Source organism: Somniosus microcephalus, chromosome 15, assembly GCF_052327205.1.
Source record: "Somniosus microcephalus isolate GS21.2 chromosome 15, FLI_Smic_1.0, whole genome shotgun sequence".
Taxonomy (NCBI): domain Eukaryota; kingdom Metazoa; phylum Chordata; class Chondrichthyes; order Squaliformes; family Somniosidae; genus Somniosus; species Somniosus microcephalus.
The window spans coordinates 117042369-117068822 of NC_141001.1; the positions used below are offsets into that span (position 1 = coordinate 117042369).

A 26454-nucleotide genomic window follows, 5' to 3' on the forward strand; every position below is an offset into this window, starting at 1 on the left:
GGGAGATTCTGTAGCAAAATTAAACACCCCTCCAGTGCTGGACCAAACAACCCTTTCATCCATTGCTTTCCTTCTTCCAAGTTTCTAGCTGAGGTGTTGGTCGTGGCTCAGTGGCTAGCACTCTTGCCTTTGAGTCAGAAGGTCGTGGATTCACAGTCCCACTCCCCTGACTGGAGCACAAAAATCCAGGCTATCTGTCCCCATGCAGTGCCGAGGGAGTGCTGCACTGTCAGAGGTGCCATTTTTCGGATGAGACGTTAAACTGAGGCCCCGTCTACTCTGGGTGTAAAAGATCCCATTGCACTATTTCTAAGAAAAGCAGAGGAGCTCTCACTGGTGTCCTGGCCAACTTTATCCCTCAACCAACATCACTAAAAACAGATTATCTGGTCAATGGGCCGTAATTTGCAGCCCCTACGGGTGCGTGCGACGTGCGCATGTGCTCGTAAGGGGCGTGGAAGTTGCAGGTTTAGGCAACCGCCGTGCATGCGCTAAAACCCGGAACTTGCGATCTGTCAAGAATTCTTCTGACAGATCGCACGCATCCCCAGGAAAAGGGCATCCACAGGCTAATTGCCCCACTTCTGCCCAGCGAATGCCCGTGAAATTCTTACACCTGGTAAAAGCAGGCATAGGGCTTGTTTATACCAGCGTAAGAGTTTTAAATAAACAGAAAAATAACTTTTTTTCAATAATTTATACATTTAAAAACCTGTTAAATAAGGTAAGTTTATTTTTAGCCCCTTTAAAACATAACATTTTGTTTAGAATATTTAATTAAATGCTATTTTAATTAATTTTAAATATGTGATTTTTAAAAAATGTATCTGAAGTGTAGAGCTTTTTTTTTGGGTATTCCAATTCATAAATATGGGGGTTTCTGAACCTCCATAAGCATGCATGGGGATTCCCTTCTGTCAGTCGTTGGGCCGGAGGGGTGGGCGGTGGGAGGGATTATTATCTCGCACGCTTCTCTTCCTCCCTCGTAGCCTTACGCAGGCAGAATAAACCAATTCTCCGCCAGCACACAAAGAGTTAACTCCGAAATTAAATACAGTAAAGAGACTTTGGTGGAGTATTAATTCTACCAGCTAAAGTCAATCCCATGAATATCTAAACAGCGGCATTATTAAAACTATTTTTACACGTCCCCCCCCCCCCACCGCATAGACCTTGTACATTATAGGCTGGTAATGAGTTAGAGACAGCCGAATTAATTCTAACCTTTTAGCTTTTCAGATTATCGCTGTTCGCTGCTTAAAGAATTAAATCCAGGTTTCCCATTGGCAAAGTAGGGGGGGATGTAGAATGATTTTCGAAAAGGAGATCAGCAAGGAAGGAGCAGGCTGTCTGTAAGTGACAATTCCCGTTAATGGAACGGCTTTTAAAAACGCCGATCTGATTTCCTCTGATGGTCTCCTGAGTATGGACCTTATTAACTCGGCAGAAATTTACATTCAAAGGGTTTCGGAATACAATAGGGGCAGCCTAGGGAATTGGATTTTGTGCGCTCAAAGGCACGCCATGAATGGAAATTTCCGTCATTAATACTTCCTTCACAGCCTCCTCTTTTTCCTTTATTTAAATATCTATTTTGACCTGGTTTTACTTTCACGCTAATCCCGCGGACACGGTTCAGTTAAGTAAACTCCCTCAGAATTTACACCTTTTAACTGTGAAGGCTTGGATGGGGAAAAGGCTGTAATAAAAAACATACGAACATAAGAAATAGGAGCAGGAGTCGGCCAGGATCAGCCATGATCCTATTGAATGGTGGAGCAGGCCCGAGGTGCCGTATGGCCTACTCCTGCTCCTACTTCTTATGTTCTTATGTTCTTATACGGCCCCTCGAGCCAGCTCCGCCATTCAATAAGATCATGGCTGATCATCGACCTCAACTCCACTTTCCCGCCTGATCTCCATATCCCTTGATTCCCCATGAGTCCAAAAATCTATCGATCTCTGTCTTGAATATACTCAAAGACTCAGCCTCCACAGCCCTCTGGGGCAGAGAATTCCAAAGATTCACAACCCTCTGAGTGAAGAAATTCCTCCTCATCTCAGTCCTAAATTGCCGACCCCTTATCCTGAGACTATGCCCCCTAGTTGTATCAATATCTCAGGCGAGTGATTGTAGAAAGGCTCATTCTGAGTAAAAGCTTGCACAAGAGAAGATATTTTATTGAAGCAGAAGAAGGTTACAATCGCCTCTCATAAATAGGGACAGTGCAGGAGAGCACCGCTGAAATCTAATCAGGGCCATCTATTGACCTGCCGTTGCTAATTAAACCTTGTTTTTACTTCTAATCCACGGCGCTCACTGCTATTCTTCAGAGAGTGGAAAGAAAAATCAGGATCAACGTTGACATTTACACATAAAGAGCATTTTATTACTTGGTTTAGTTTCCGATTTTTAATTGCCTCCCCCCCCCCACCTCTGCTTTCCTACTTCCACGCTTGAACTTTAAGCTTGGTCAAAAAGGGAGGCTTACAGTTTGGCATTTCCCTGCCTGCCTTTTAAACAGAGCAGTTAAATAAATGAGTTAATGTGTCTGCTGGAATAGTGGCCAGAATGTCTTATCAATGAGTTTTTGATTCATTCCTGGGTGATGTGGGCATCCCAGGCAAGGCCAGCATTTATCGCCCATCCCTCATTGCCCCTTGAGAAGCCTTCCTGAACTGCTGCAGTCCGTGTGGTGAAGGTGCTCCCACAGTGCTGTTAGGAAGGGAGTTCCAGGATTTTGACCCAGCGACGATGAAGGCACGGCCGATATACTTCCAAGTCAGGATGGTGTGTGGCTTGGAGGGGAACTTGGAGGTGGTGGTGTTCCAATGGGCCAGCTGCCCTTGTCATAGAGTCAGAGGGGGAAAAATTCGGTATCGCCCATTTTGGGGCGCTAATATTGGCCGGGCGCAAAGTTTAACGCCTGGCGCTAATTATCGCCTCCGACTGCAAAATTCGCCTCTATCGTCCCTGGAGGTGATTTGAGCGCTAAATAAGGCGCTGCACACCTCTCTTACGGCGCTAACATCAGGGAACGAGTCGCTACCTCAGAATGCTACTGAAGCTCAGGCGATGTCCGTTGCCATGGAAGCCAGACAGACTGGCGCCATCCAGTTCTTAAAGGGGCAGGGCCATCTTGCTGGCCAGCCACACCCTGTTCATCGCAGCCTTGACTCTCGGCCTGGAGAGACCTCTAAAGCAATTGTGTTGGAAGCACTAATGGATAGGCCCAGGGAAAGAGCTTGGCGCTTAGGAACCTCAAAAGTGGTGCCGAGGGCCAAAACTCCTTAGGACACCATTAAAAGCAAAGATTTTGCCGACAAGAAAAGGCAGGAAGCGCCCACCTTTAAATAGTGCTCCCCCAACCCCTTCCCAACTTGAAAACTTTCCCCTCTACCTGTCGTTCCTAGCGGCAGGTGCTAAGGCAGCGGGCGCTACCGGGCATTGCATGCTTGACTGATGTCACGATCAGTGGGCGCAGGAGATCGTGGCGATAGTGTTTAGCGCTGCCACAAAACACCTGGTCAATTTCGCGAGCAGGGCTAAAATCGCCGCGCTCGGGCGCTAAGTTCCTAGCGCCCTGTTAGCGCCCCCCGGAGGCGTTAATGGGAGGCGCTAACAACCGAATGTTTCCCCCATAGAGTCATAGGGGGGAAAATTGAGTTGCGCCCCCTTTGGGGTGCTAACTTCACCGGAGCGCTACTTTTAGCGCCTCAAAAAAATTTGCGCCCCCGCGACCGAAATTCATCGGTAGTGCCCCAAGAGGGGCGGGGCCTTGCACAGCACGACCCGGGGCCCAGCTGGGCCACCGGAGATCAGAGTGCTGGCAAAAGAGCCCGGCACTCGAGAGAAGTGCCAGGCTCACGGAGCACAGCCGGCACACCGCGGGGGGACTGAAGAGAAGGCCGGGGACGGCAACGGGGGGCAGGTGCTGGCAGGCGGCCAGCAACAAAAATGGCCGCCCGGCACCTCGCCTTTAATTAGCACCGCCCTGGCCGCAGGTAGGCCCCCCCTGACCCCGTCGGACATAGCGTCCAGTGGTATGTCAGGGGCCACTACTGAAGATCGCGAACGGGGCGCTGCGCACGGCGATGATGTCATCGCCGGTAGCGCAGCGCCATGGGGCGCTAACGGTTACCGCTGCCGCTAACCTCCCGCTGAATTTCGCAGGAAGTGTTGGTGGCGCCCGGGCGCTAGTTGCTTTGTGCCCCATTAGTGCCCTTTTGCTCCCTTAGGGCGTTAACGGGAGGCCCATAGAGTCATAATGGCACAGAAGGAGGCCATGTGGCCCATCGAGTCTGTGCTGGCTCACTGCAGAGCAATCCAGTCAGTCCCATTCTCCCGCTCTATCCCCGTAGCCCTGCAAAGTTTATTTCCCTCAAGTGCCTATCCAGTCTCCCCTTGAAAACATTGAGTTTCTCCGTTTCCACCACTTCCGTCATGTCGTTCTAGGTGGTAGAGGTCGCAGGTTTGGGAGGTGCTGTCAAATTAAATGTCTGTGTATCCAACTCGGGACGGAGGGGATCCATGGAGGTGGCAGTGTGCTTACGCACCTGCTGCCCTTGTCGTTCATTGTAATGGGAGTCGCGGGTTCAGGAGGTGCTGTCGAGGGAAGCCTTGGCGAGTTGCTGCGGTGCTTCCTGTAGAAAGCACACACTGCAGACACGGTGCGTCGGTGGTGGAGGGAGTGGATGTGATTTCACTTTTATTAATAGGGATCTGGGACTTTTCCTGATGCTTTGGGGAATGTGGTTCTAGCTGTCTGTCACTGGAGATGGCTGGGCATGAATCTGGAATTGCGGATCGACTGCCCATTATAGAAATTGCCCAGTGATCAGTTCCATCGATTGTAAATGAAGATCCGTTGCTTTGTAGAACAGATGACGGGTTCGCAGCAGCAGTTTCACGCTCCCGCTGCAAGTTGAAAGTTCACCCCATTGGTATGTGGCAAGTCAATAAGTTCAATAGTGTCTTCGTCATCACCATCTATAGAAAAAGAAGAACTTGCAGCTTTCACGACCTCAGGACATCCCAAAGCGCTTCACAACCAATGAAGTACTTTTGAAGTGTAGTCACAGTTGTGGTGTAGGAAACGTGGCAGCCAATTTGCACACAGCAAGCTCCCAGAAACAGCAATGTGATAATGACCAGATAATCTGTTTTTAGGTGCTGGTTGAGGGATAGATATTGGCCACAGGACACCAGGGGGTCTCCCCTGCTCTTCTTCGAAACAGTGCCACGGGATCTTTTTACGTCCAACTGAGAGGGCCGACGGGGCCTCAGCTTATCGACTCATCTGAAAGACGGCACCTCCGACAGTGCAGCACTCCCTCAGTATTGGCACTGGGAGTGTCAGCCTAGCTTTTGTGCTCAAGTCCCTGGAGTGGGCCTTGAACCAATGCAAGATTGTTACTCACTGAGCCATGGCTAACACTATGCAGTTACGTTCAATTTTTTCCATGAGAAACCCAAGGTCCATGGATTGGCCTCAGGGGCCCATCCCTGATTGGATGGGTCGGTCTTGCGGATGATCTCTCAGCCCACCCACTCTGGGCAGCAATGCAATTTGGCCGTGGTTGGGTTGATGCTGAGTCTCCACACTGACAGTGGGTGGGAGAGGGTGTGCAACCGGAAAGGCAAGTAGTAAATGTAGCTGGTGACCAAATTATCATGCACGTGTAGTTACTGCACACTTACATTCTCGGATGCTACAAGCCTTCAAGATCTCTGCGCCCCTCCAATTCTGGCCTCTTGCGCATCCCTGATTTTCATTTTTCCACCATTGGCGGCCGTGCCTTCAACTCCCTGGGCCCTAAGCCCTGGAATTCCCTCCTTAAACCTCTTCACTTCTCCACCTCTCTCCCCTCCTTTAAGATGCTCCTTGAAACCTAGCTCTTTGACCAAGCTTTTGGTCACCTCTCCGAATATCACCTCGTGTGGCTCAGTGTCAAACATGTTTTTATTGATATCGCTTTTGTTAAGCGCCTTGGGATCTTTTGCTGTGTTAAATGAGCTATATAAATTTAAATTATTGCTCTTGATCCTTGCATTGTATTACACAGTATTACAAAATATTTACAGCACAGAAAAAGGTATTTCGGCCCAACTGGCCCATGTTGGTGTTTATGCTCCACACAACCCTCCACCCACTCTTCTTCATCTAACCCCATAAATATGTCCTTCTATTCCTTTCTCCCTCATGTATTTATCTAGCTTCTCCTTAAATGCATCGATACTATTCGCTTCAACCACTCCCTGTGGTAGCGAGTTCCACATTCTCACCACTCTCTGGGTGAAGAGGTTTCTCCTGAACTCCCTATTGGATTTCTTGGTGACTATCTTATATTGATGGCCTCTAGTTTTGCTCTTCCCCACAAGTGGAAACATTCTCTCTGTATCCACTCTATCAAAACCTTTCACAAATTTTAAAGACCTCTATTAGATCACCCCCTCAGCCTTCTCTTTTCAAGAGAAAAGAGACCCAGCCTGTTCATCCTTTCCTGATCGGTGCACCCTCGCAGTTCTGGTATAATTCTTGTAAATCATTTGCACCCTCTCCAATGCCTCTATATCCTTTTTATAATATGGAGGCCAAAACTGTTCACAGTACTCCATGTGTGGTCTAACCAAGGCTCGATACAAGTTTAATATAACTTTTCTGCTTTTCAATTCTATCCCTCTAGAAATGAACCCCGCTGCTTCTTTTCATGGCCTTGTTAACGTGTCACTACTTTTAGTGATTTGTGTATCTATACCCCCAGATTTCTTTGTTCCTCTACCCTATTTAATCTCTTATTTTCCTAGGAGTCTGTGGCCTCCTTATTCTTCCTACCAAAATGTACTACCTCACACTTATCGATATTGAAGTTCATTTGCCAATTACACACTAATATTGCATGTTTATTAATGTCTTCCTGTATTTTGCCACAGTCCTCCTCTGTATTAACTACATCCCCAATTTGGTGTCACCTGCAAATTTTGAAATTGTACTTCCAATTACCGAGTCCAAATCGTTTAGGTAAGTGGTGAACAGCAGCGGTCCCAGCACCGATCCCTGTGGAACACCACTTCCCACCATTTGCCAATCTGAGTACCATCTAAAAGAAACACTGCAGCAACTCGCCAAGGCTTCTTTGCCCAAACCCACGACCTCTATTGCGTAAAAGAACAAGGACAGCAGGCGCATGGGAACACCACCACCTCCAAGTTCCCCTCCAAGTTACACACCATCCTGACTTGGAATTATATCGGCCGTTCCGTCATCGTCACCGGATCAAAATCCTGGAACTCCCTCCCTAAGTGCACTGTGGGAGCACCTTCACCACACGGGCTGCAGCGGTTCAAGGAGGCGGCTCACCACCACCTTCTCGAGGGCAATTAGGGATGGGCAATAAATGCTGGCCTTGCCAGCGATGCCCACATCATGTGAATGATTAAGAAAGAACTACCTTTTCTGTTTTGTAGCCAGCTTGCTCTCCATTCTGCTACTTTTCCCATAACCTTAGTCATGAGTCTACTATGCATTACCTTATCTCAAAGGCTTTTTGGAAATCCAAATATATTATGTCTATTACATTACACTTATCTACCCTTTCTGTTACCTCTTCAAAGAATTCAGTAAGTTTTGTCAAGCATGACCTTCCCTTTTGGAATCCATACTAACTACTCTTTATTATATTTTTAGTTTCTAGATTTTTAAAAATTACATCTGTGAGGATTCCATTATCTTTCCTACGACCGCCATTAAGCTAATTGGTCTATAGCTCCCTGTGCTTGTCCTATCTCCCTTTTTACATATAGGAATCACATTAACTGTCCACCAGTGCTTTGGCATTATTCCCTTTTCTAATTAATTTTTATATATATGTAATAGTGCCTCTGCTATCTTTTCCCTAACTTCTTTTCAATATGCGCGGATGCAATCCATTCGGACAAGGGGCTTTATCCTCTCTCTAACTTTGATTATGTTGTCAATTATCTCCCCCTTTCTATCTTAAATGTCTTTATATAATTTTTAACCTCTTCTCCTAATGTCATTTCCACCTTGTTAGTTTCCCTGGTAAATACCAACAACTACAACAACTTGTATTTATATAGCACCTTTAATGTAGTAAAATGTCCCAAGGTGCTTCACAGGAGTATTTTAAGACAAAAAATTTGACACCGAGCCACATAAGGATAAATTAGGGCAGGTGACCAAAAGCTTGGTCAAAGAGGTAGGGATTAAGGAGCGTCTTAAAGGAGGAAAGAGAGGTAGTGAGCTGGACAGGTTTAGGCAGGGAATTCCAGAGCTTAGGGCACGGCCACCCAAGGTTGAGCGATTATAATCAGGGATGCTCAAGAGGGCAGAATTAGAGGGGCGCAGATATCTTGGGGTGTTTTGGGGCTGAAGGAGATTAGAGAGATAGGGAGGGGCGAGGAGGCCATGGAGCGATTTGAAAATAAGGATGAGAATTTTGAAATCAAGGCGTTGCTTAACTGGGAGCCAATGTAGGTCAGCGAGCACAGGGGGTGATGGGTGAACAGGACTTGGTGCGAGTTAGGACACAGACAGCAGAGTCTTGGATGACCTCAGGTTTACGTAGGGTAGAATGTGGGAGGCCAGCCAGGAGTGTGTTGGAATAGTCAAGTCTAGAGATAACAAAGGCATGGATAAGGTGTTCAGCAGCAGATGAGCTGAGGCAAGGATGGAGACGGGCAATGTTACGGAGGTGGAAATAGGCGGTTTTTGTTATGCTGCGGATATGTGGTTGGAATCTCATTTCAGGGTCAAATATGACACCAAGGTTGCGAACAGTGTGGTTCAGCCTCAGACAAATGTTCGGGAGAGGGATGGAGTCAATGGCTAGGGAACGGAGTTTGTGGCGGGGACCGAAAACAATACCGAAGCAAAGCATTTATTTAATATTTCTGCCATTTCGCTGTCATTGCCTGTGACCTAGACCTCTCCTGATTTTTCTTTTGTTATTTATGTGTCTGTAAAATACTTTACTTTTTCTTTTTGGATTTCTTGATCATTTACTTTCATAGTTTCTGTTTGCCTTCCTAATTGTTTTTTTTTACTTCTTTCTTAACCTTTTCGAATTCCTTTTTGTCATCCTCTGTTCTGTTATATTTAGTGTGTGCCTTTTTTTTGTTTCAATTTTGCCCATATTTCTTTATTCATCCATGATAGGTCATTACTTGCTTTTTAGTTGGATACATTTCTCCTGGACTCTATTGATCCCCATTTTAAAGGTTTCCCACTGCTGTTCTATTTCTTTGTTCGTCAGTAAAAAAAAATTCAGTATATTTTCCCCCAGTTCCATTCTCATCCCCATAAAATCAGTTTTTTTTCCCCAATTTACTACTTTGGTCTTTGTCTTACTGATGTCCTGCTCGATCTTTTCCTTAAACCTTATTATGCTGTGATCGCTATTGCCTAGATGTTCCCAGATACTTTCTTCTCTGATCTGTTCTGGTACATTTCTCATTACTGGATCCAGCAGTGCTCCCTCTCTTGTTGGGCTTTTTACATACTGTGTAAGAAAGGGGTCCTGCACACATTGTAAGAAGTCTATTCCCTGAGCCCCTTTTGCTGCCTCTTTTTGCCAGTTTATTTGGGGCTGGTTAACATCTCCCATGATTATTATTCTATGTCCTTCAGTCATTTCACATATTTGCTTATATATTTCTTCCTCCACCTCCTTCCCACTGTTAGATGGTCTGCAGTGTACTCCTATTAATGTGACTGATCCCTTATCTTTTATTTCAATCCATATGGATTATTATCCTAACCTTCTGTTAGTTATGTCCCTTTATTCTATGGCCGTTATGTTATCTCTAATTAGTACAGTTAACCCCACCCCCACTTCTTCCTTCCCTATCCTTTCTGATTATGTTATAACCTGCAGTATTTAGCCAAGGTTCCTTTGACAGCACCTCCCAAACCCACTACCTCTTCCACCTAGAAGTACAAGGGCAGCAGGCTCATGGGCACACCATCGCCTCCAAGTTCCCCTCCAAGTCACACACACCATCCTGACTTGGAAATATATTGACCGTTCCTTCATCGTCGCTGGGTCAAAATCCTAGAACTCCCTCCCTAACAGCACTGTGGGAGCACCTTCACCACAGGGACTACAGCGGTTCAAGAAGGCGGCTCACCACCACCTTCTCAAGGGGCAATTGGGGATGGGCAATAAATGCCAGCTATACCCACATCCCGTGAATGAATAAACAAAAAACTTCCGCCATCAGTGGGCACCGCAGTGCCTGGAGTGTGTAGTGGACACAGGGAATAGCATTAGGTTTTAATTTGCTAAGTTTCCTTGTGAAAGAATAAGCCATATAACCTATTCAGAAAAATACACCATTCTATGAAAGAATTCTGGCCGTTTTAAAACATGACAAACTATGAAAAAGCTGTGATAGCATTCTGGCTATTGAGATAAGATAAGTTGTTGACACTGAATCAATAACCTTATTGAAACAGAAGGTTAAAGGCTCCTGAAGTCTGAACCTTTGGGAACAAGACAATAGTTCACCCTATATAAGGTGTTCTAATTTACACCTCGTAAAGGAGCACATAAAAGTAACAAACATCTGCCTTCATAAAAATGATACCAAGTAAAGCGCACCTGCTGTTACACCGTTTTTTATGATAAATTTAGAACACCGAGAGGAGAGACATGGTTCTGTAATGCTACCAGCTGAGGTGACTAAGAATTGCAGGGGTCAGCAGAAAAATGACTGGAGATAATTAGTTTACATCAGCAGAAAACCTTAAAGGAAATACCACTGGAAAAGGGTATAAATATTGAACTCTCAAATGGGATAGTAGACTCGCTTAAAGGGGCAAAGCGATTCTCAGCTTCAGAGCTAGCTCTGTAAGTCTCCAACTCTTTATACCTCGGGGATCAAAGGTACTGTATTTGATTTTGGTGGATATCCTGAATAAAACTAAGAACTGTAAAACTGTAGCGAAGTTAAGATTTGAGAGTAGGTTCTCTGATAATAGAATTATAAGCTTTCTTTTTTTGGAACTGTTAATGTTGTGATTGACTCACCAACTGTAAATTATATGTCGGTTCTTTAATGAATCTATATTTTTAGAATTGTCTCACATAATACTTCTGTATCAAACTCGCAAACTCAATCTCTGTACGCTCTTGGGTGAGGAGTTGCAGAATTCTGGAGGAGTTTCCCGGACCCTCATAATATCCGGAACGTTACAGTCTAGCTAAACTGATTATAAGTGCTATCTGGAGGATGGTAACATTTTCAGGTTGTTCCTTTCCTTTAGGGAGAGATAGTCCGGAAGTTTAGACCCAAATAAGCGTCTTTAGGATTCGGCTACCTTGAACTTTAGTTGAAAGTGAACATCTGAGGAATGCACCTGATCCGGGGTAGCCCTAAAGGGGCAAGATCTAGTAATTATCCCTTCATCCTTTGGTTGTGCTTGTAATTTGGAGTTTATGGTTTGTGCCCCTCTAGAAAGGGGGCACTTTTGTTAAATTGTTTTTTGATGCATGATTCACTCATCGTAATTGTCTGTTAAAAGAGTGGAAATCTGTTTATGTGGTTAAACATTGGGGACAATGTACTTCTGCTGAAAAAGATTAGAGATTGCACACCATCAGGAGAATCAAGCACCAAAACTGTAGAGTGAGTGGATGCGGTTGCCGCGGAAACCAAAGCAAAAATTAAGGATGTAAAATTTCAAGACGTACTTGAAATGATTAAAGGCTGCTGAATGTCACTTCATTTGATTAAGTTGGCATCTTAACAGGCACTCAAAGACAAGATTTCAATTATGATAATAAAGTATTATTAGTAGTTTCAGGTGCAGACTCTGTTCCGAGGATAGGTACAGATAAGAGCAATTGTGGAATTATGACTTGCGCCATATCAGAGAGATGGACCTCTCCGATTTCAAGTCTGCACAACTTTGAGCAGAGGAACAGTCAGTGGTGTGTTAATAGCCTATAAGTTATTGCTGGCAATGAACGTTTAATGCATTTGTGAGACACCCCGTTGTCATTTTAATACAGCTATTAACCCATCAGTGTCTCTTTTAAAATGCTTTAAATGGGTCTTTGGCAACGTTTGTTCCTTGACTTCCCTGCACCTTTCTCCTTCCGGGTATTTGGGAAGACCAAAGCCATTGTCTTCGGCCCCCGCCACCAACTCCGCTCTCTAGCCACCCTAGCCATTCCCCCACCCGGCCACTGTTCCAGGCTGAACCAGGCTGTTTGCAACCTCGACGTCCAATTTGACCCTGAGCTAAGCATTCGACCCCATATCCTTCCCATTGCAAAGACCACCTACTTCTACCTCCATAAGGTCGCCCGTCTCTGCCCCTGCCCAGCCCCAGCCAATCTTCTGCTGAAACCCTCATTCATAGAATGGCATGGCACAGAAGGAGGCCATTCGGCCCATCGTGCCTGTGCCGGCTCTTTGAAAGAGCTCTCCAATTAGTCCCACTCCCCCCCTGCTCTTTCCCCACAGCCCTGCAATTTATCCAATTTTCTTTTGAAAATTACTATTGAATCTGCTTCCACTGCCCTTTCAGGCAACGCATTCCAGATCACAACAAATCACTGAGTAAAATTTTTTTCCTCATGTCACCTCTGGTTCTTATAACAATTACCTTAAATCTGTGCTATCTGGTTACTGACCCTTCATGGTTTTGAACATCTCTATCAAATCTCCCCTTAACCTTCTCTTCTCTAAAGGAGAACAATCCCAGTTTCTCCAGTCTCTCCACATAACTGAACTTCCTCATCCCTGGTACCATTCTAGTTGTAAAGTCTGTGGTTTGTGCAGTTAATAAATACACAGACTTCAGAAGTAACAAACAAACAGGTCTTTACTATTGGAAGGTCAGGGCGAATCTGCCCCAGCAATCCGGCCACAACACTTATATACTGGTGTGGTCACTATCGGTATCACAGTATACAGAAGCCAAACAAATAGTGCCACACCTAAAGTAGTTCTCTTAAAGGTGAACGGTTACATTCAATAGTTCCCTTAAAGGTAGACGGGTACATACACTACAATCCTCCCTTTTTAGCTTATTACTTACAGAGTCCCCGTTAAACATACATATCTTCAACTTCCTATAAAACAAATTGCAGATATAATCTCGTGGAGTCAATGTCATATAAAACAATTTACAGATATAATCTCGGTGGGAACAGTTCACAGGTTCCGCCTCTGCGGAAACAGTTCATGGATTCAGTCTCTGATCTTGACTCGTTCCGAACAACATTTCTTTGGTGTAGCCGGTTCACCTGGCTAGCGTGACTCCTCCATAGCCTTTTTCTTGACGTAACAGCTTGAACTTTCGTCCTGTTGAACCAGCAGTGCGGACTTTTACAACCAACTGGCTGTCTTGACATTTTCCAGTTTTTCAACTAATTTAGCTCCTTTCGTAGTGTCCCGCCTGAGATGGTAGAAGTGCTAATATTTTAGACAGTTATTATCTTCTGCTTCTTCTTTTTCTTTTCTGCCTTTTTGAAACTCTCGGAGCTCCTTTCTCGGCTGCCAGCTGTAGCGCCACCAACTCTCTATGTTCCTTAGACCTTAAGTGCTTCATCCGGATTTCAGCACTTTGGGAGTTTTCATCACAAGCTGGGCAGACCACATCCTCGTAATATTCAGTGTCACTCAACAGGTCATGGTAATATTCGGGTTCGTCCTGAGTTAGGCCAGCGAGAGAGCCTTCTTCTTCCTCCTCACCCGTCTGGACGTTAGCTGACGGTGGTTCCTTCCCTAGACATCTTTCTTGAAAAGACTTCTTCATGCATTCATATTCATCCCGCTCTTCCTGGGTTATCTGCCATTCCTTCACGACGGACCTCATTTGTGAGTTCAATACCTTCCCTTCCATCGGGAATTGCGTTATCAGGCTATTTAATCCTTCTACTGAAGTAACGGTCTCCACATTCTTCTGTTCACCTTGACGTGATTCAACGTACTTTTGGCATCCTTGTAAAATTTGTGTTGCCACCTCAGCTATCTCCGTGACTTTTGAGAGCTCCGAACTCGTTCCCCCTGAAGATTGAAGCTCGTGTTCAGATTGTTCCCCTTGCAGAGTCTTGTCCTTCAGCATATGAAGGAGTTGGCTGACCGTTAACTCTTCCCTGGGAACACGGTGGATCAGAGTCTTCTCCATTTCATCCACCTTTTTCTCCAATACTTCCACCTTCTGTTCCTCTTGAACTTTGGCTTTCAGCGCTCGGAAAAGTTGCGCCCTGATGCTCTCTAGTTCATGTTCAGGGACCATTCTTACAGTCTCTGAGTTTCTTACAGTTTCCTTTTCTTCCACTGAAAGGATTCCCAGTTGAATCTGTTCTTCAAGTTGTTGAACCTCGGTCATTGCCGCCTCATATTTGTCTTGGGTGTCCTTCAATGTTTTTATGAGTTCTTGGACATCCTGTCTTTCATGCTCTGCCATGTTTTTCACCTCTAATTTCTCATCTATGGATGGAACTTCTACCGATGAGTCTGTCTTGGCCTTGAGCTTATCGAGAATTTCCTGCAGCCTTTGGACTTCTTGCTCATGTTCAACCTTTAGTTGTTCATATGCTTCTACTGAAACTAGCTTTTCGGAGGTTGCCGAGTTAACCCCCTCCAGAATTGTAGCCTGGGCCTGTTCATACTGTTCTTTCAACTTCTCACACTCTGCTTGTAAGGAGTCGTAGAGAAGAACTGGAATAAAATCCTGGCTTCCTGAAGATTCCTCTTCCTTTGGTTCGTTCTGTAAATATTCTAGTTCCTGAACAGCATCAGGGGAATGTGATTGGTATTTGGCCGCGATGGCTCTATGGTCGCTCTCTGCTTGAGCTAGCTGTCTCTGTTGTCTTTCCAGGTTCTCCCATTCGGTGTCCCAGAACTTTTCCATATTTTTCATCTCTTGTACGAGACGGTCACTCAACTGTTCTAATTGTTGTCGTACTTTGACATAAGTTTGCGTCCGAGCTCGGTGTTCTTCCGTCGTGGGTGAATCCTTTGCTTGAACAGGCTCAGAATTCTCTGTCAACCTGGAGTTCTGCTCTGCAGCTTTATTCTTCTTGGTACCATAAGTCCTTCTGCATGTCTTCATTTTCTTCCCCATCGTCGGCAAGTCCCTTTTAGCCTTGTCTTCCATATTCGACTTGGTCTTATCATCATCCATTTCAGAATCTGAGCTAATAGCTTGCACCGAGTCCTCCCTCATTATGGCTTTTAGGTAATGCCATTCCATGTCTATTTTCTTAATCCACTCCCGTCCTAGAAGTGGTGGTCCTCCCTCAGGTAATACGTACAAGTTCATTCTTGGGTGTTCTTTACCCCTATCTCTCACCTTGACTCTTATTTTCCCCACGGGGTATACGTCATGCCCCGTGTATGTCTGTAATACGAACTTGGTATTTCTTAAAGGTATGTGAGAGAATAGCCGGTGGTAGTCCCTTCGGTTGATGACTGATAGAGCTGATCCAGTGTCCAGCTCCATTCTTACTTGGACTCCAGCTATTTTTAGTATGACCCAGATGGTCTGTAGATCCGTTTCTTTACCCACATTGTGGATTCTCAGACTACCCAGCTCCTGGTTGTTTGGGTCTGAGTCTGAATTCTGTTCGTCTGAACTCTTCTCAGCCACCTTGTGTACCTTGTTGTACTTTTCTTGTGGTGGCTTCCTTTGATTGTTGGTCTTTTTCCCAGACCGGCATACCTTCGCGATGTGACCCAGTTTGCCACATTTCCTACACTCTTGGTTCTTAAACCAGCATTGATTCTGGTCATGCGTTGTCTTCCCACAACGGTAGCATTTTGTTGTGCTTGAAGTAATTTGGTCCACCCCGAGTGCCGCCGCCTTTAGTTGCATTTCCGCCGTTCCTTTCGCTGCGGCTTCGTGCGATGCAGCTATAAGGACAGCCCTGTCCAGTGTGAGGTCGTTCTCTTCCAGTAGTCGCTTCTGCGTCCCTTCTTTGGACAATCCGCATACGAACTTGTCCCGCAGCGCTTCTGTCAGATTCCCTCCGAACTGGCAGTATTTCGCTAGCCTACGCAGTTCGACCAAGTATTCCGCATTGCTTTCGTCTTTCCTCTGCGTTCTTGCGTAGAATTTGAATCGTTCAGCCAGCATCAACGGTGTGGGGTTCAAGTGGTCCTTCAGCACAGCCACAATCTCTTCGAAGGTCTGATCCGCTGGTTTATTTGGTGCTATTAGATGCTTCAAGAGCCCGTATGTTTTTGCCCCCATCGAGTTTAGCAATGTTATCGCCTTGTCGTCTTCCTCTATTTTGTTGGCTTCGCAATAGATCTCTATGCGTTCCACGTACGTGGCCCAGTCTTCTATTTCAGAATTAAAGTCGTTAATATTTCCTCGCTTAGGCATCTTTCTTCCCTTGGGAGCAGCACCAGTATTTCTTTAAGTATTCTTATTTATTTGTTTATTTCTAAGATGGCAGTTTTCCCGCGAAATCGGCGGTTTCCCGCTCTTTCCTTCTCTCCCCGCCCACTTCAATGGCGGTATGTCAGTTAAGATGGCGGTTTTCCCGCGAAAATGGCGGTTTCCCGCTCTTCCTTTCCCCGCCCACTTCAATGGCGGTTTCCCGCTTCTGTCGTCTCCTCCGCCTAATGGCAGCTTCCCGCGTTTCTTCCTGGTGGAAGGGGTACGCTTTCCCCACAGCGGACAGGTTCAGCCGCTGGGCTGGCTCTCGCACAGCTCCCCTTACTCGGCTCTGTCTTTTCCTCCCGCCCGCACGGCTCTACCGGCGCTGGGTACACCCCGTTAACGGAGGACAGTTCAGCTGCTGGACTGGCTCTCGCGCAGTCTCTCTCTCCGTACCCGGCTCTGTCGCTCTCTCTCCCGCACGTTCAGTTCTACCGGCCCCGGGTACCCCGTTGGTGGAGAACAGTTCAGCCGTTGGACTGGCTCTCGCGCAGTCTCTCTCCCCTTGCTCGGCTCTGTCTCTCTCTCCCACCCGCACGGTACCTGTTCGCCTCCCAGCCCTCTCGCAGACCGGTGTTTCCCTCCCCGGCTGCGGCTGGGTTTCTCTTCCCACGCCTACTCCCAGTCTCAGCGCTTCGTGGCTGCGGTCGCTTCCCGGCTTTTCCCACCGATCGAGGTCCGACTGTCTCACGACGCCGTTGGACCCGACTTTCTGACCGGCTCCGTTCCCCCCTCGACTGTGGTCGAGTGCACAGCCCTTATCCTCCGGATATTCTCTACACCTTCCCCTACTCACAGTCTCCGCGGCCGCCTTGTTTCCTGCTGATCGGCTCACTCCGCACCGTGGTAGAAGGGTAGTCAGTGCCTGTTGCAGATGGAAGCTTTTGTTGCTAAAGTCTTCCTCCTTCCTCCTGCTGCAGCCTCGTGTTTTCTTTCAGCAGCACGCCGAGGGCGGTCGCCTCTCTTCGACGCTCTTCGTTGCTTTGGTAGTCTTGCCACAGGGTACGATCGGACTCGTCGCCACTGTAAAGTCTGTGGTTTGTGCAGTTAATAAATACACAGACTTCAGAAGTAACAAACAAACAGGTCTTTACTATTGGAAGGTCCGGGCGAATCTGCCCCAGCAATCCGGCCACAACACTTATATACTGGTGTGGTCACTATCGGTATTACAGTATACAGAAGCCAAACAAATAGTGCCACACCTAAAGTAGTTCTCTTAAAGGTGAACGGTTACATTCAATAGTTCCCTTAAAGGTAGACGGGTACATACACTACACTAGTCAATCTCCTCTGCACCCTCTCCACGGCCTTGACATCCTTCCTAAAGTGCGTTGTTCAGAATTGAACACAATACTCCAGCTGGGGCCTAACCAGTGTTTTATAAAGGTTTAGCATAACTTCCTTGCTCTTGTACTCTGTGCCTCTGTTTATAAAGCCGAGGATCCCGTATATTGTTTAAACAACCTTTTTGACTTGCCCTGCCACCTTCAAGACTTGGGTACGTACACCCCCAGGTCTCTCTGTTCCTGCACCCTCTTTAAAATTTTACCATTTAGTTTATATTGCCTCTCCTCATTCTTTCTGTCAAAATGAATCACTTCACACTTCACTGCATTAAGTTTCCTCTGCCCTGTGTCTGCCCATTTCACCAGTCTGTCTGTGCCCTCCTGAAGTCTATTACTATCCTCCTCATTGTTTACTACATTTCCAAGTTTTGTGTCATCTGCAAACTTTGAGATTATGCCCTGTATACCCAAGTCCAAGTCATTAACGATTCACTAGGTTAATTCCAGAGATGAGGGGGTTGACTTATGAGGAAAGGTTGAGCAGGCTGGGCCTATACTCATTGGAATTTAGAAGAATGAGAGGAGATCTTATCGAAACATATAAGATACTGAGGGGGCTCGACAAGGTAGATGCAGACAGGATGTTTCCCCTCGTGGGGAAATCTAGAACTCGGGGGCACAGTCTCAGAATAAAGGGTCGCCCTTTTAGAACTGAGATGAGGAGGAACTTCTTCTCTCAGAGGGTCTTAAATTTGTGGAATTCTCTGCCCCAGAGAGCCGTGGAGGCTGGGTCATTAAATAGATTTAAGGTGAAGCTAGACACATTTTTGCAAGATGAGGGAGTGAAGGGTTATGGGGAGCGGTCTGGGAAGTGGCTTTGAGCCCTGGATCAGCCATGATCTTATTGAATGGCAGAACAGGCTGGAGGGGCCAAGTGGCCTCTTCCTGCTCCTATTTCTTATGTTCTTATTAATATTCATCAAAAAGAGCACTGGTCCTAATACCGATTGTTACGTCCGTGTATAATCAGACACATCTGCGGAGAACGGTACAAACGGTGTTTACTCAACGTGGCTCAGACTGCAACTGATTAGTACAGATTACTACTCAACGTTATATACAGGTGTGGTCACTGCCAGTACTACAGTATACATGAGCTGTAAAAAGTAGTTCCCCCCCTTAAAGGTACATACATTACACCGACCCCTGGGGAACAGCACTGTATACTTCCCTCCAGTCTTAAAAATAACCGTTCACCACAACTCTTTGCTTTCTGTCCCTTAGCCAATCTTGGCTCCATGCAGCCACTGCCCCTTTAATCCCACGGGCTTCAATTTTGCTAACAAGTCTATTCAGCTGCTTCATCAATGACCTTCCCTCCATCATAAGGTCGGAAATGGGGATGTTCGTTGATGACTGCACAGTGTTCAATTCCATTCGCAACTCCTCAGATAATGAAGCAGTCCATGCCCGCTGCAGCAAGACCTGGACAACATTCAGGCTTGGTGTGATAAGTGGCAAGTAACATTCATACCACACAAGCGCCAGGCAATGACTATCTCCAACAAGAGACTGTCTAACCACCGCCCCTTGACATTCAGCGGCATTACCATTGCCGAATCCCCCACCATCAACATCCTGGGGGTCACCATTGACCAGAAACTTAACTGGACCAGCCACATAAATACTGTGGGTACAAGAGCAGGTCAGAGGCTGGGTATTCTGCAGCGAATGTCTCACCTCCTGACTCCCCAAAGCCTTTCCACCATCTACAAGTCAAAAGTCAAGAATATGATGGAATACTTTCCATTTGCCTGGATGAGTGCAGCTACAACAACACTCAACAAGCGCGACACCATCCAGGACAAAGCAGCCCGCTTGATCGGCCCCCCATCCACCACCTTAAACATTCACTCCCTCCACCACCGGCGTACCGTGGCTGCAGTGTGTACCATCTACAAGATGCACTGCAGCAACTCGCCAAGGCTTCTTCGACAGCACCTCCCAAACCCACGACCTCTTCCACCTAGAAGGACAAGGGCAGCAGGTGCATGGGAATACCACCACCTCCAAGTTCCTCTCCAAGTCACACATCATCCTGACTTAGAAATATATCGCCGATCCTTCTTCATCATTGGGTCAAAATCCTGGAACTCCCTCCCTAACAGCACTGTGGGAGCACCTTCACCACACGGACTGCAGCGGTTCAAGAAGGCGGCTCACCACAACCTTCTCGAGGGCAACTAGGGATGGGCAATAAATGCTGGCTTTGCCAGCGACGCCCACATCCCAGGATCGAATTTTTAAAAAGCGTTTTGAAAGTCCATATACACAACATCTAACGCACTACCCTCATCAAACTTCTCCGTTACTTTATCAAAGAACTTCAGCAAATTCATGCTTTTGTTACCTCCAGACTTGCGTACTCCAATGGTCTCCTGGCCGTCCTCCTACCTTCCACCCACCATAAACTACAGCTCATTCAAAACTGCTGCTGTATCCTAGCTCACATCAAGTCCTGTTCGCCCATTACCCCAGTGCTCGATGACCTACATTGGCTCCCAGTTCGACAACGCCTCTAAAAGCTGCCTAGGCCCTAAGCTCCGTAATTCCCTCCCCAAACCTCTTTACCTCTCCATCTCTCTCACCTCCTTTAAGACTCTGCTTAACACCTACCTCATGGACCAAGCGTTTGGTCACCTGCCTCCTGCAGTGGCTCAGTGTCAATTTTTATCTGGTTACTCTCCTGTGTTAAAGACCCTGTATCAATGTAAGTTGTTGTGAGGCAACCCATTTCTTCCACTGCTTTTACAAAGCAGATTGTGCTTTGTGTTATTTCTGGAACAGACACCACGGCCTAGAAATTGGGTTTTGGCGCAGCGACGGCTTTAGCGCCGGAAGTTAGTGCCGGAGCTAAGTCGCGCTGGGCGGGCCAAAAATTCAATAGTTCTGCGCCCAAACGGCTGCCGGCACTGCTGAGAGCTGTTTGCGCCTGAAAACTGGCGCTACGCGCTGAATATCGGCGCTATTCCGGCGCTGCGGCGCCCGCTGCGGTGCGGCAGGTTCGGGAAGTGCAGGCCTCCTCCTTCCCTTAAGGAGGAGCTGCCTGCACCCGGCCGCGGCCCGCGAAAATCATTGTAAAAATGAGCCCGGCACCTCGGACAAGTGCCGGGCTTGCTTCTGTTCCGGGGGGGGGGGGGGGGGAAGGTCCGGGGAGGGAGCTGCGGCCAGGCGGCCGGCGGGAAAGCGGCCGGCCGCCGCGGGGCCTTTAATGCGCTGGCGCAATGTCATGTAAGACTCTGTTGCCAGAGTCTTAGTTGCGGCTGCCACGGGCGAGGCGGCCGCAACTGAATTTCGGCGCTGGGGCCCGTCGGCATGGCAACCGGGACGCTGCGCACACCGATGACGTCATCGGTGCCGGCGCAGCGCTACCGGTCTACCGCGGCGGAAGGGCCCCAGGCAATTTCGGCGCCGGCGCCAATTGCAGCGCTAGGCCCTCTAGCGCCGCAAAATCGGCGCTAAGGGCACTGAATTTCTAGGCCCACTTGTTTTTTATGAGGTCCGGTCAGTAGCTTCTTACAAGGGGAACCGGACAAATGTGATGGGGGTTGTGGGAGTCATCACTCCACTCCCATCAGACGCGAGTATCCCACGGGAGGTCCACCCAGTATTCAGAGAGCAGGAACTTTTGTCTCTGCTCTGGAATGGGGCTCGAACCCATAACCTTCTGACTCACCTATCTCTGTAAACACCTCCAGCCCTACAACCCTCCGGGATCACTGCACCGCTCCATTTCTGGCCTCTTGCGCATCTCCCGATTTTCATCGCTCCACCATTGGCGGCCGTGCCTTCAGCTGCCTGAGACCCTAAACTCTGGAATTCCCTCCCTAAACCTCTCTGCCTCTCCACCTCTCTCTCTCCTCCTTTAAGACGCTCCTTAAAACCTACCTCTTTGACCAAGCTTTTGGTCGCCTGTCCTAATATCTCCTTATGTGGCCCGGTGTCAGATTTTGTTTGATAATCGCGCCCGTGAAGCATCTTGGGACATTGTACTACGTTAAAGGCACCATATAAATACAGGTTGTTGTTGACTCAGAGGTAGGCATGCTACCACTGAGCCAAGACTCACTGCGGCCCCGGCACTCTTTGTCTACGTGGAACTTTCAAATGTAATTTTATTGTTTTCCTTCTGTTAAAATAACAGATAGTGGCGTGTCGTATGGGCGTGTTTGCTGTTTGCCTGCTCTTATAGCGGATGGCAATTGCGGAACTTGCATATCTACCTGTGAACTGCGGGTGTGTAGCCGTGTACGTAGTGCTCTTGCGGATACTTGTTAGTGTGTCTAAATAAAATGTGTGTTCACGCATGCAGATGTGTGAATCTTTTAGTTACTGGGAGTAATACAATTCACAAAAGCTCTTCTTAAATGTGCTCAGGTTTGAAGTGGTTGCATTTGGAAAGAGCAGTTGTGGCCTTGCTACAGTTTCCGTGGTACGATCATTATTTTGAAGTTTTGACTGTCTCAGTATCTCTGTGGTGGTGGTGCTGTAGAATACCAAGTGATATGACACTTGCCTGCCCCTTGAAATTCATGGGAATAGGATTCGATCGTTCACATCTTTGAAGGTGGCAGGACAAGTTGATAAGACTGTTAAAAAGAAAATCCTTGTGGCTTCCTTGGCATTAAAAATAGAATCATCGAGCACCAAAGCAAGGACATTACGTTAAATCTTTATAAACCATTGCTGAGCCCCCAACTGGAGTATTGTGTCCAATTCTGGGCACCGCACTTTAGGATGGATGTCAAGGCCTTGGAGAGGGTGCGGAGGAGATTGACCAGAATGGTACCAGGGAGGAGGGGCTTCAGTGATGTGGAGAGACTGGAGAAGCTGGGATTGTTCTCCTTTACAGCAGAGAAGGTTAAGGGGAGATTTAATAGAGGTGTTCAAAACCACGAAGGGTTTTGATAGAGTAGATCGGGAGAAACCGTTTCCAGTGGCAGGAGGGCCGGGAACCAGAGGACACAGATTTAAGATAATTGGCAAAAGGCCAGATGGGAGATGAGGAGAATTTTTTGTTACGCAGCTAGTTGTCGTGATCTGGAACGCGCTGCCTGAAAGGGCGGTGGAAGCAGATTCAATGGTAACTTTCGAAAGGGGATTGGATCAAAAAATTTGCAGGACTATGGGGAAAGGGCAGGGGGGAGTGGGATTAATTCGTAGCTCTTTTAGAGAGCCGGCACGGGCACGATGGGCTGAACGGCCTCCTCCTGTGCTGTATGTTTCTATGACTCTATCCTTCAGCCCATCGAACCTGTTCCGCCATTTTTGTTAGCCATGGCCGCTTTGAATGCTAATTCCCTCTCCTTTCTCCATCTCCCTTACTTCCCAAGGGCAAGGGAGTGTAGAGCTTATGTAACTCGACTAGCAATCCAGAGACCCGGACTAATAATCCAGAGAACGTGAGTTCAAATGCCACCCTGATAGTTTGAGAATTTGAATACAGTGTAAAATGTCTGGCAATAAAAAAGCTGGGACCAGTAAAAGTGCCCATGGAGCTGTCGGATTGTCATAAAAACCCAACTGGTTCACTAATGTCATTTAGGGAAGGAAACCTGCCGTCCTTACCCGGGCTGGGCTTATATGTGACTCCAGTCGCACATTAAGGAATGGGAAGGAAGGAGGGGAGGTGGAGTCGCTGTACTAGTTAAAGATACCATAATGGTGGTAGAAAAATAGTCTGCAGTAAGATAGATACAGAATCCATATGGATTGAGTTGAAAGACAAGAAGCGACCCATCACCCTAATAGGTGTCTAGACCACCAAATAGCGGAAGGGAATTGGACGAAGAAATATGTAGGCAAATCTAGGAGGTGATTAGCAGGCATGGAATAATAATCGGGGAGAACATAAGAACACAAAAATAGGAGCGGGAGTAGACCATTCGGCCCCTCGAGCCTGCTCCGCCATTCAATGAGATCACGGAGGATCTTCTACCTCATCTCCACTTTCCCGCCTGATCCCCATATCCCTTGATTCCCTTAATATTCAAAAATCTATCAATCTCTGTCTTGAGTATACTCAACGACTGAGCCTCCACAGCCCTCTGGGGCAGAGAATTCCAAAGATTCACCACTTTCTGAGTGAAGTAATTCCTCCTCATCTCAGTCCTAAATGGCCGACCCCTTATTCTGAGACCGTGGCCCCTGGTTCTAGACTCCCTGGCCAGGGGGAAACATCCTCCCTGCATCTACCCTGTCAAGCCCTGTAAGAATTTTGTATGTTTCAATGAGATTTCAAATACACCCCAAATAAACTGGCAGGAGGAAGTTAGCGAAAGGAGAAAAGGGAATCGAGTTTTTACAGTGTGTACAGGACTCCTTTCTCACTCAGTACATAAGAAGCCTGACGTGAATCTTGTCATTCATGTGAAAATGACTTATGAAATAATACTGGGCGGCCTGCTGGTGGCGCTGTCCAGGGAGAGTATAAATACTCGGGCACGGGCCCAGCTTGCTCAGGACGTTCTTTAACAGGAACTAGTGAAGGACAGAACTAGATCTCCATGTTGTAAAACAGTTGATTCAAGCCCTGTTTAATACTCAGACCAAATGCCCAGTAGTTTTCTTACGTCAAAGCCCAACAACAAAAGAATCATTGCTGGATCTTGTGATGGGTAATGAACCAGAACAGATAGGAGAAGCAAGAGTAGGACAGCATCTTAGTAGTAGTGATCACATCATAGTGAGATTCAAGATTAGGATCGAGAGTGAATTACGTAGGACAAAGACTAGGGTAATAGATTGTAAAAGAGCAAATTATGAGGAAAGGAGGGTGGAGCTAAAGAAGGTATACTGGGCGACATCAAATTTTGTTTTGATAATCACTCCTGTGAAGCGCCTTGGGATGGTTTACTGTGTGAAAGGCGCTATATAATAACAAGTTGTTGTATTTAGAGCAGAGGAGATTAAGGGGAGATTTAATAGAGGTATTTAAAATTATGAGGGGTTTTGATAGAGTAAATAAGGAGAAACTGTTTCCAGTGGCAGGAGGGTCAGTGACCAGAGGACACAGATTGAAGATAATTGGTAACTGAACCGGAGGGGAGGAGAGGAGACATCTTTTAATGCAGAGAGCTGTTGTGATCTGGAACGCGTTGCCTGAAAGGGCGGTGGAAGCAGATTCAATGGTGACTTTCAAAAGGGAATTGGATAAATACTTGAAAAGGAAAATGTTGCAGGTCTGTGGGGAAAGAGCAGGGGGAGTGGGACTAATTGGAGAGCTCGTTCAAAGAGCCGGCACAGGCACGATGGGCCGAATGGCCTCCTGTGCTGTATGATGCTATGATTATATGGAAAAGGCTCCTTTATGCTGTTGCTAGCCTTCTGTCTTGTTGATTTCTGCAATCATAATGATATTATCGTTAGTCGATCTTGCAAGGGGTTGCACAAGGGAGTTAAGACCAAATGCAGTCTTTAGATCAAGTGGAGATGGAAGGTGGATGTTAAATTGGGCCATTGCACACAGAGACAGTCCAGTCCTTGTTTTAATGTCATACCTTCTGGCCTTCTTATTTCTAGGATAAATTGTGATGTCCACACTTATAATGGACTCCCCTGGCTGGTGAGTCTAGAACCAGGGGTCACAGTCTCAGAATAAGCGGTCAGCCATTTAGGACTGAGATGCAGAGAAATTTCTTCACTCAGAGGGTGGTGAATCTTTGGAATTCTCTAACCCAGAGGGCTGTGGCTGCTCAGTCATTGAGTATATTCAAGACAGAGATCGATAGATTTATGGATACTAAGGGAATCAAGGGATATGGGGATAGGGCGGCAAGGTGGAGTTGAGATAGAAAATCAGCCATGATCTTATTGAATGGCGGAGCAGACTCGAAGGTCCGAATGGCCGACTCCTGCCCCTATTTCTGATGTTCTTATGTAATGGAAAATGCCTATGTAAACATGTCACGCTGTAATGACACCCTTGTGCCACTCGTGGCGCTGCAACCTGACAAGTCTGACATAGGCAGTTCCCATTATAAATGTGGGCACAGGAATTTATAATGGGAAATGTTGACAGGAAGTAATAGATTAAATAGATTTCCGTGAAGTACATTTTGTAGAATAGTGTATTCTCAGTGGAGAGCTTCAGACGATGGGAGTGTAGACCATGTTTGGAGGACGCTGACCTCCTTGCTCAAATTCCCATCACTCAAATCTCTACGCAGGAAGAGCTAAATCATTAAATTCCCCCTCTACGTCAAAGCACATTCTTTTTTTTCTTTCTTTCTACTTTTTTTTAAGTGGACAGTATTGAAAGCAAAGTGAAAAAAAAAAGATTATTGCATTGCGTGAAATATCAAAAGTAAGTGCGAGACACCTTTAGGGATATGCAAATTATAGATATGGATCTTAAATGTCATGTCTTTAAAAGAACCAATTAAAAAAGACCTAAAGGAAAGAAAAACACATCACAGAGTAACGAATAAGAGGTACTTTATTGATCTGTACGCTCAGATTCTCTCACACTCATGAAGATCACCTGCACGTTTGCTACACAGTTAAATCTTATTTGACTAACCCATCTGTACAAATGTCAGTAGCGTCGCCTCTCTCAATATATCTCAATATCAACTGGTGAGGAGATTGTAAAAACTAATTGGCATTGCATTCGGCTGCAGGTCAAAATGCTTGTGCTGTGCCTAATTATTAATCATCCAGACAGCAAGAAGCATTTGGAG

At 46.6% G+C, this 26454-nt stretch overlaps 1 protein-coding gene across 1 annotated transcript in view; it reads left to right on the forward strand.

Annotated features, from left to right (window-relative positions):
* LOC147107169 (spondin-1-like) overlaps positions 1–26454 on the forward strand; it is a 567692-nt gene that overhangs the window by 449291 nt on the left and 91947 nt on the right. The window lies entirely within an intron of this gene.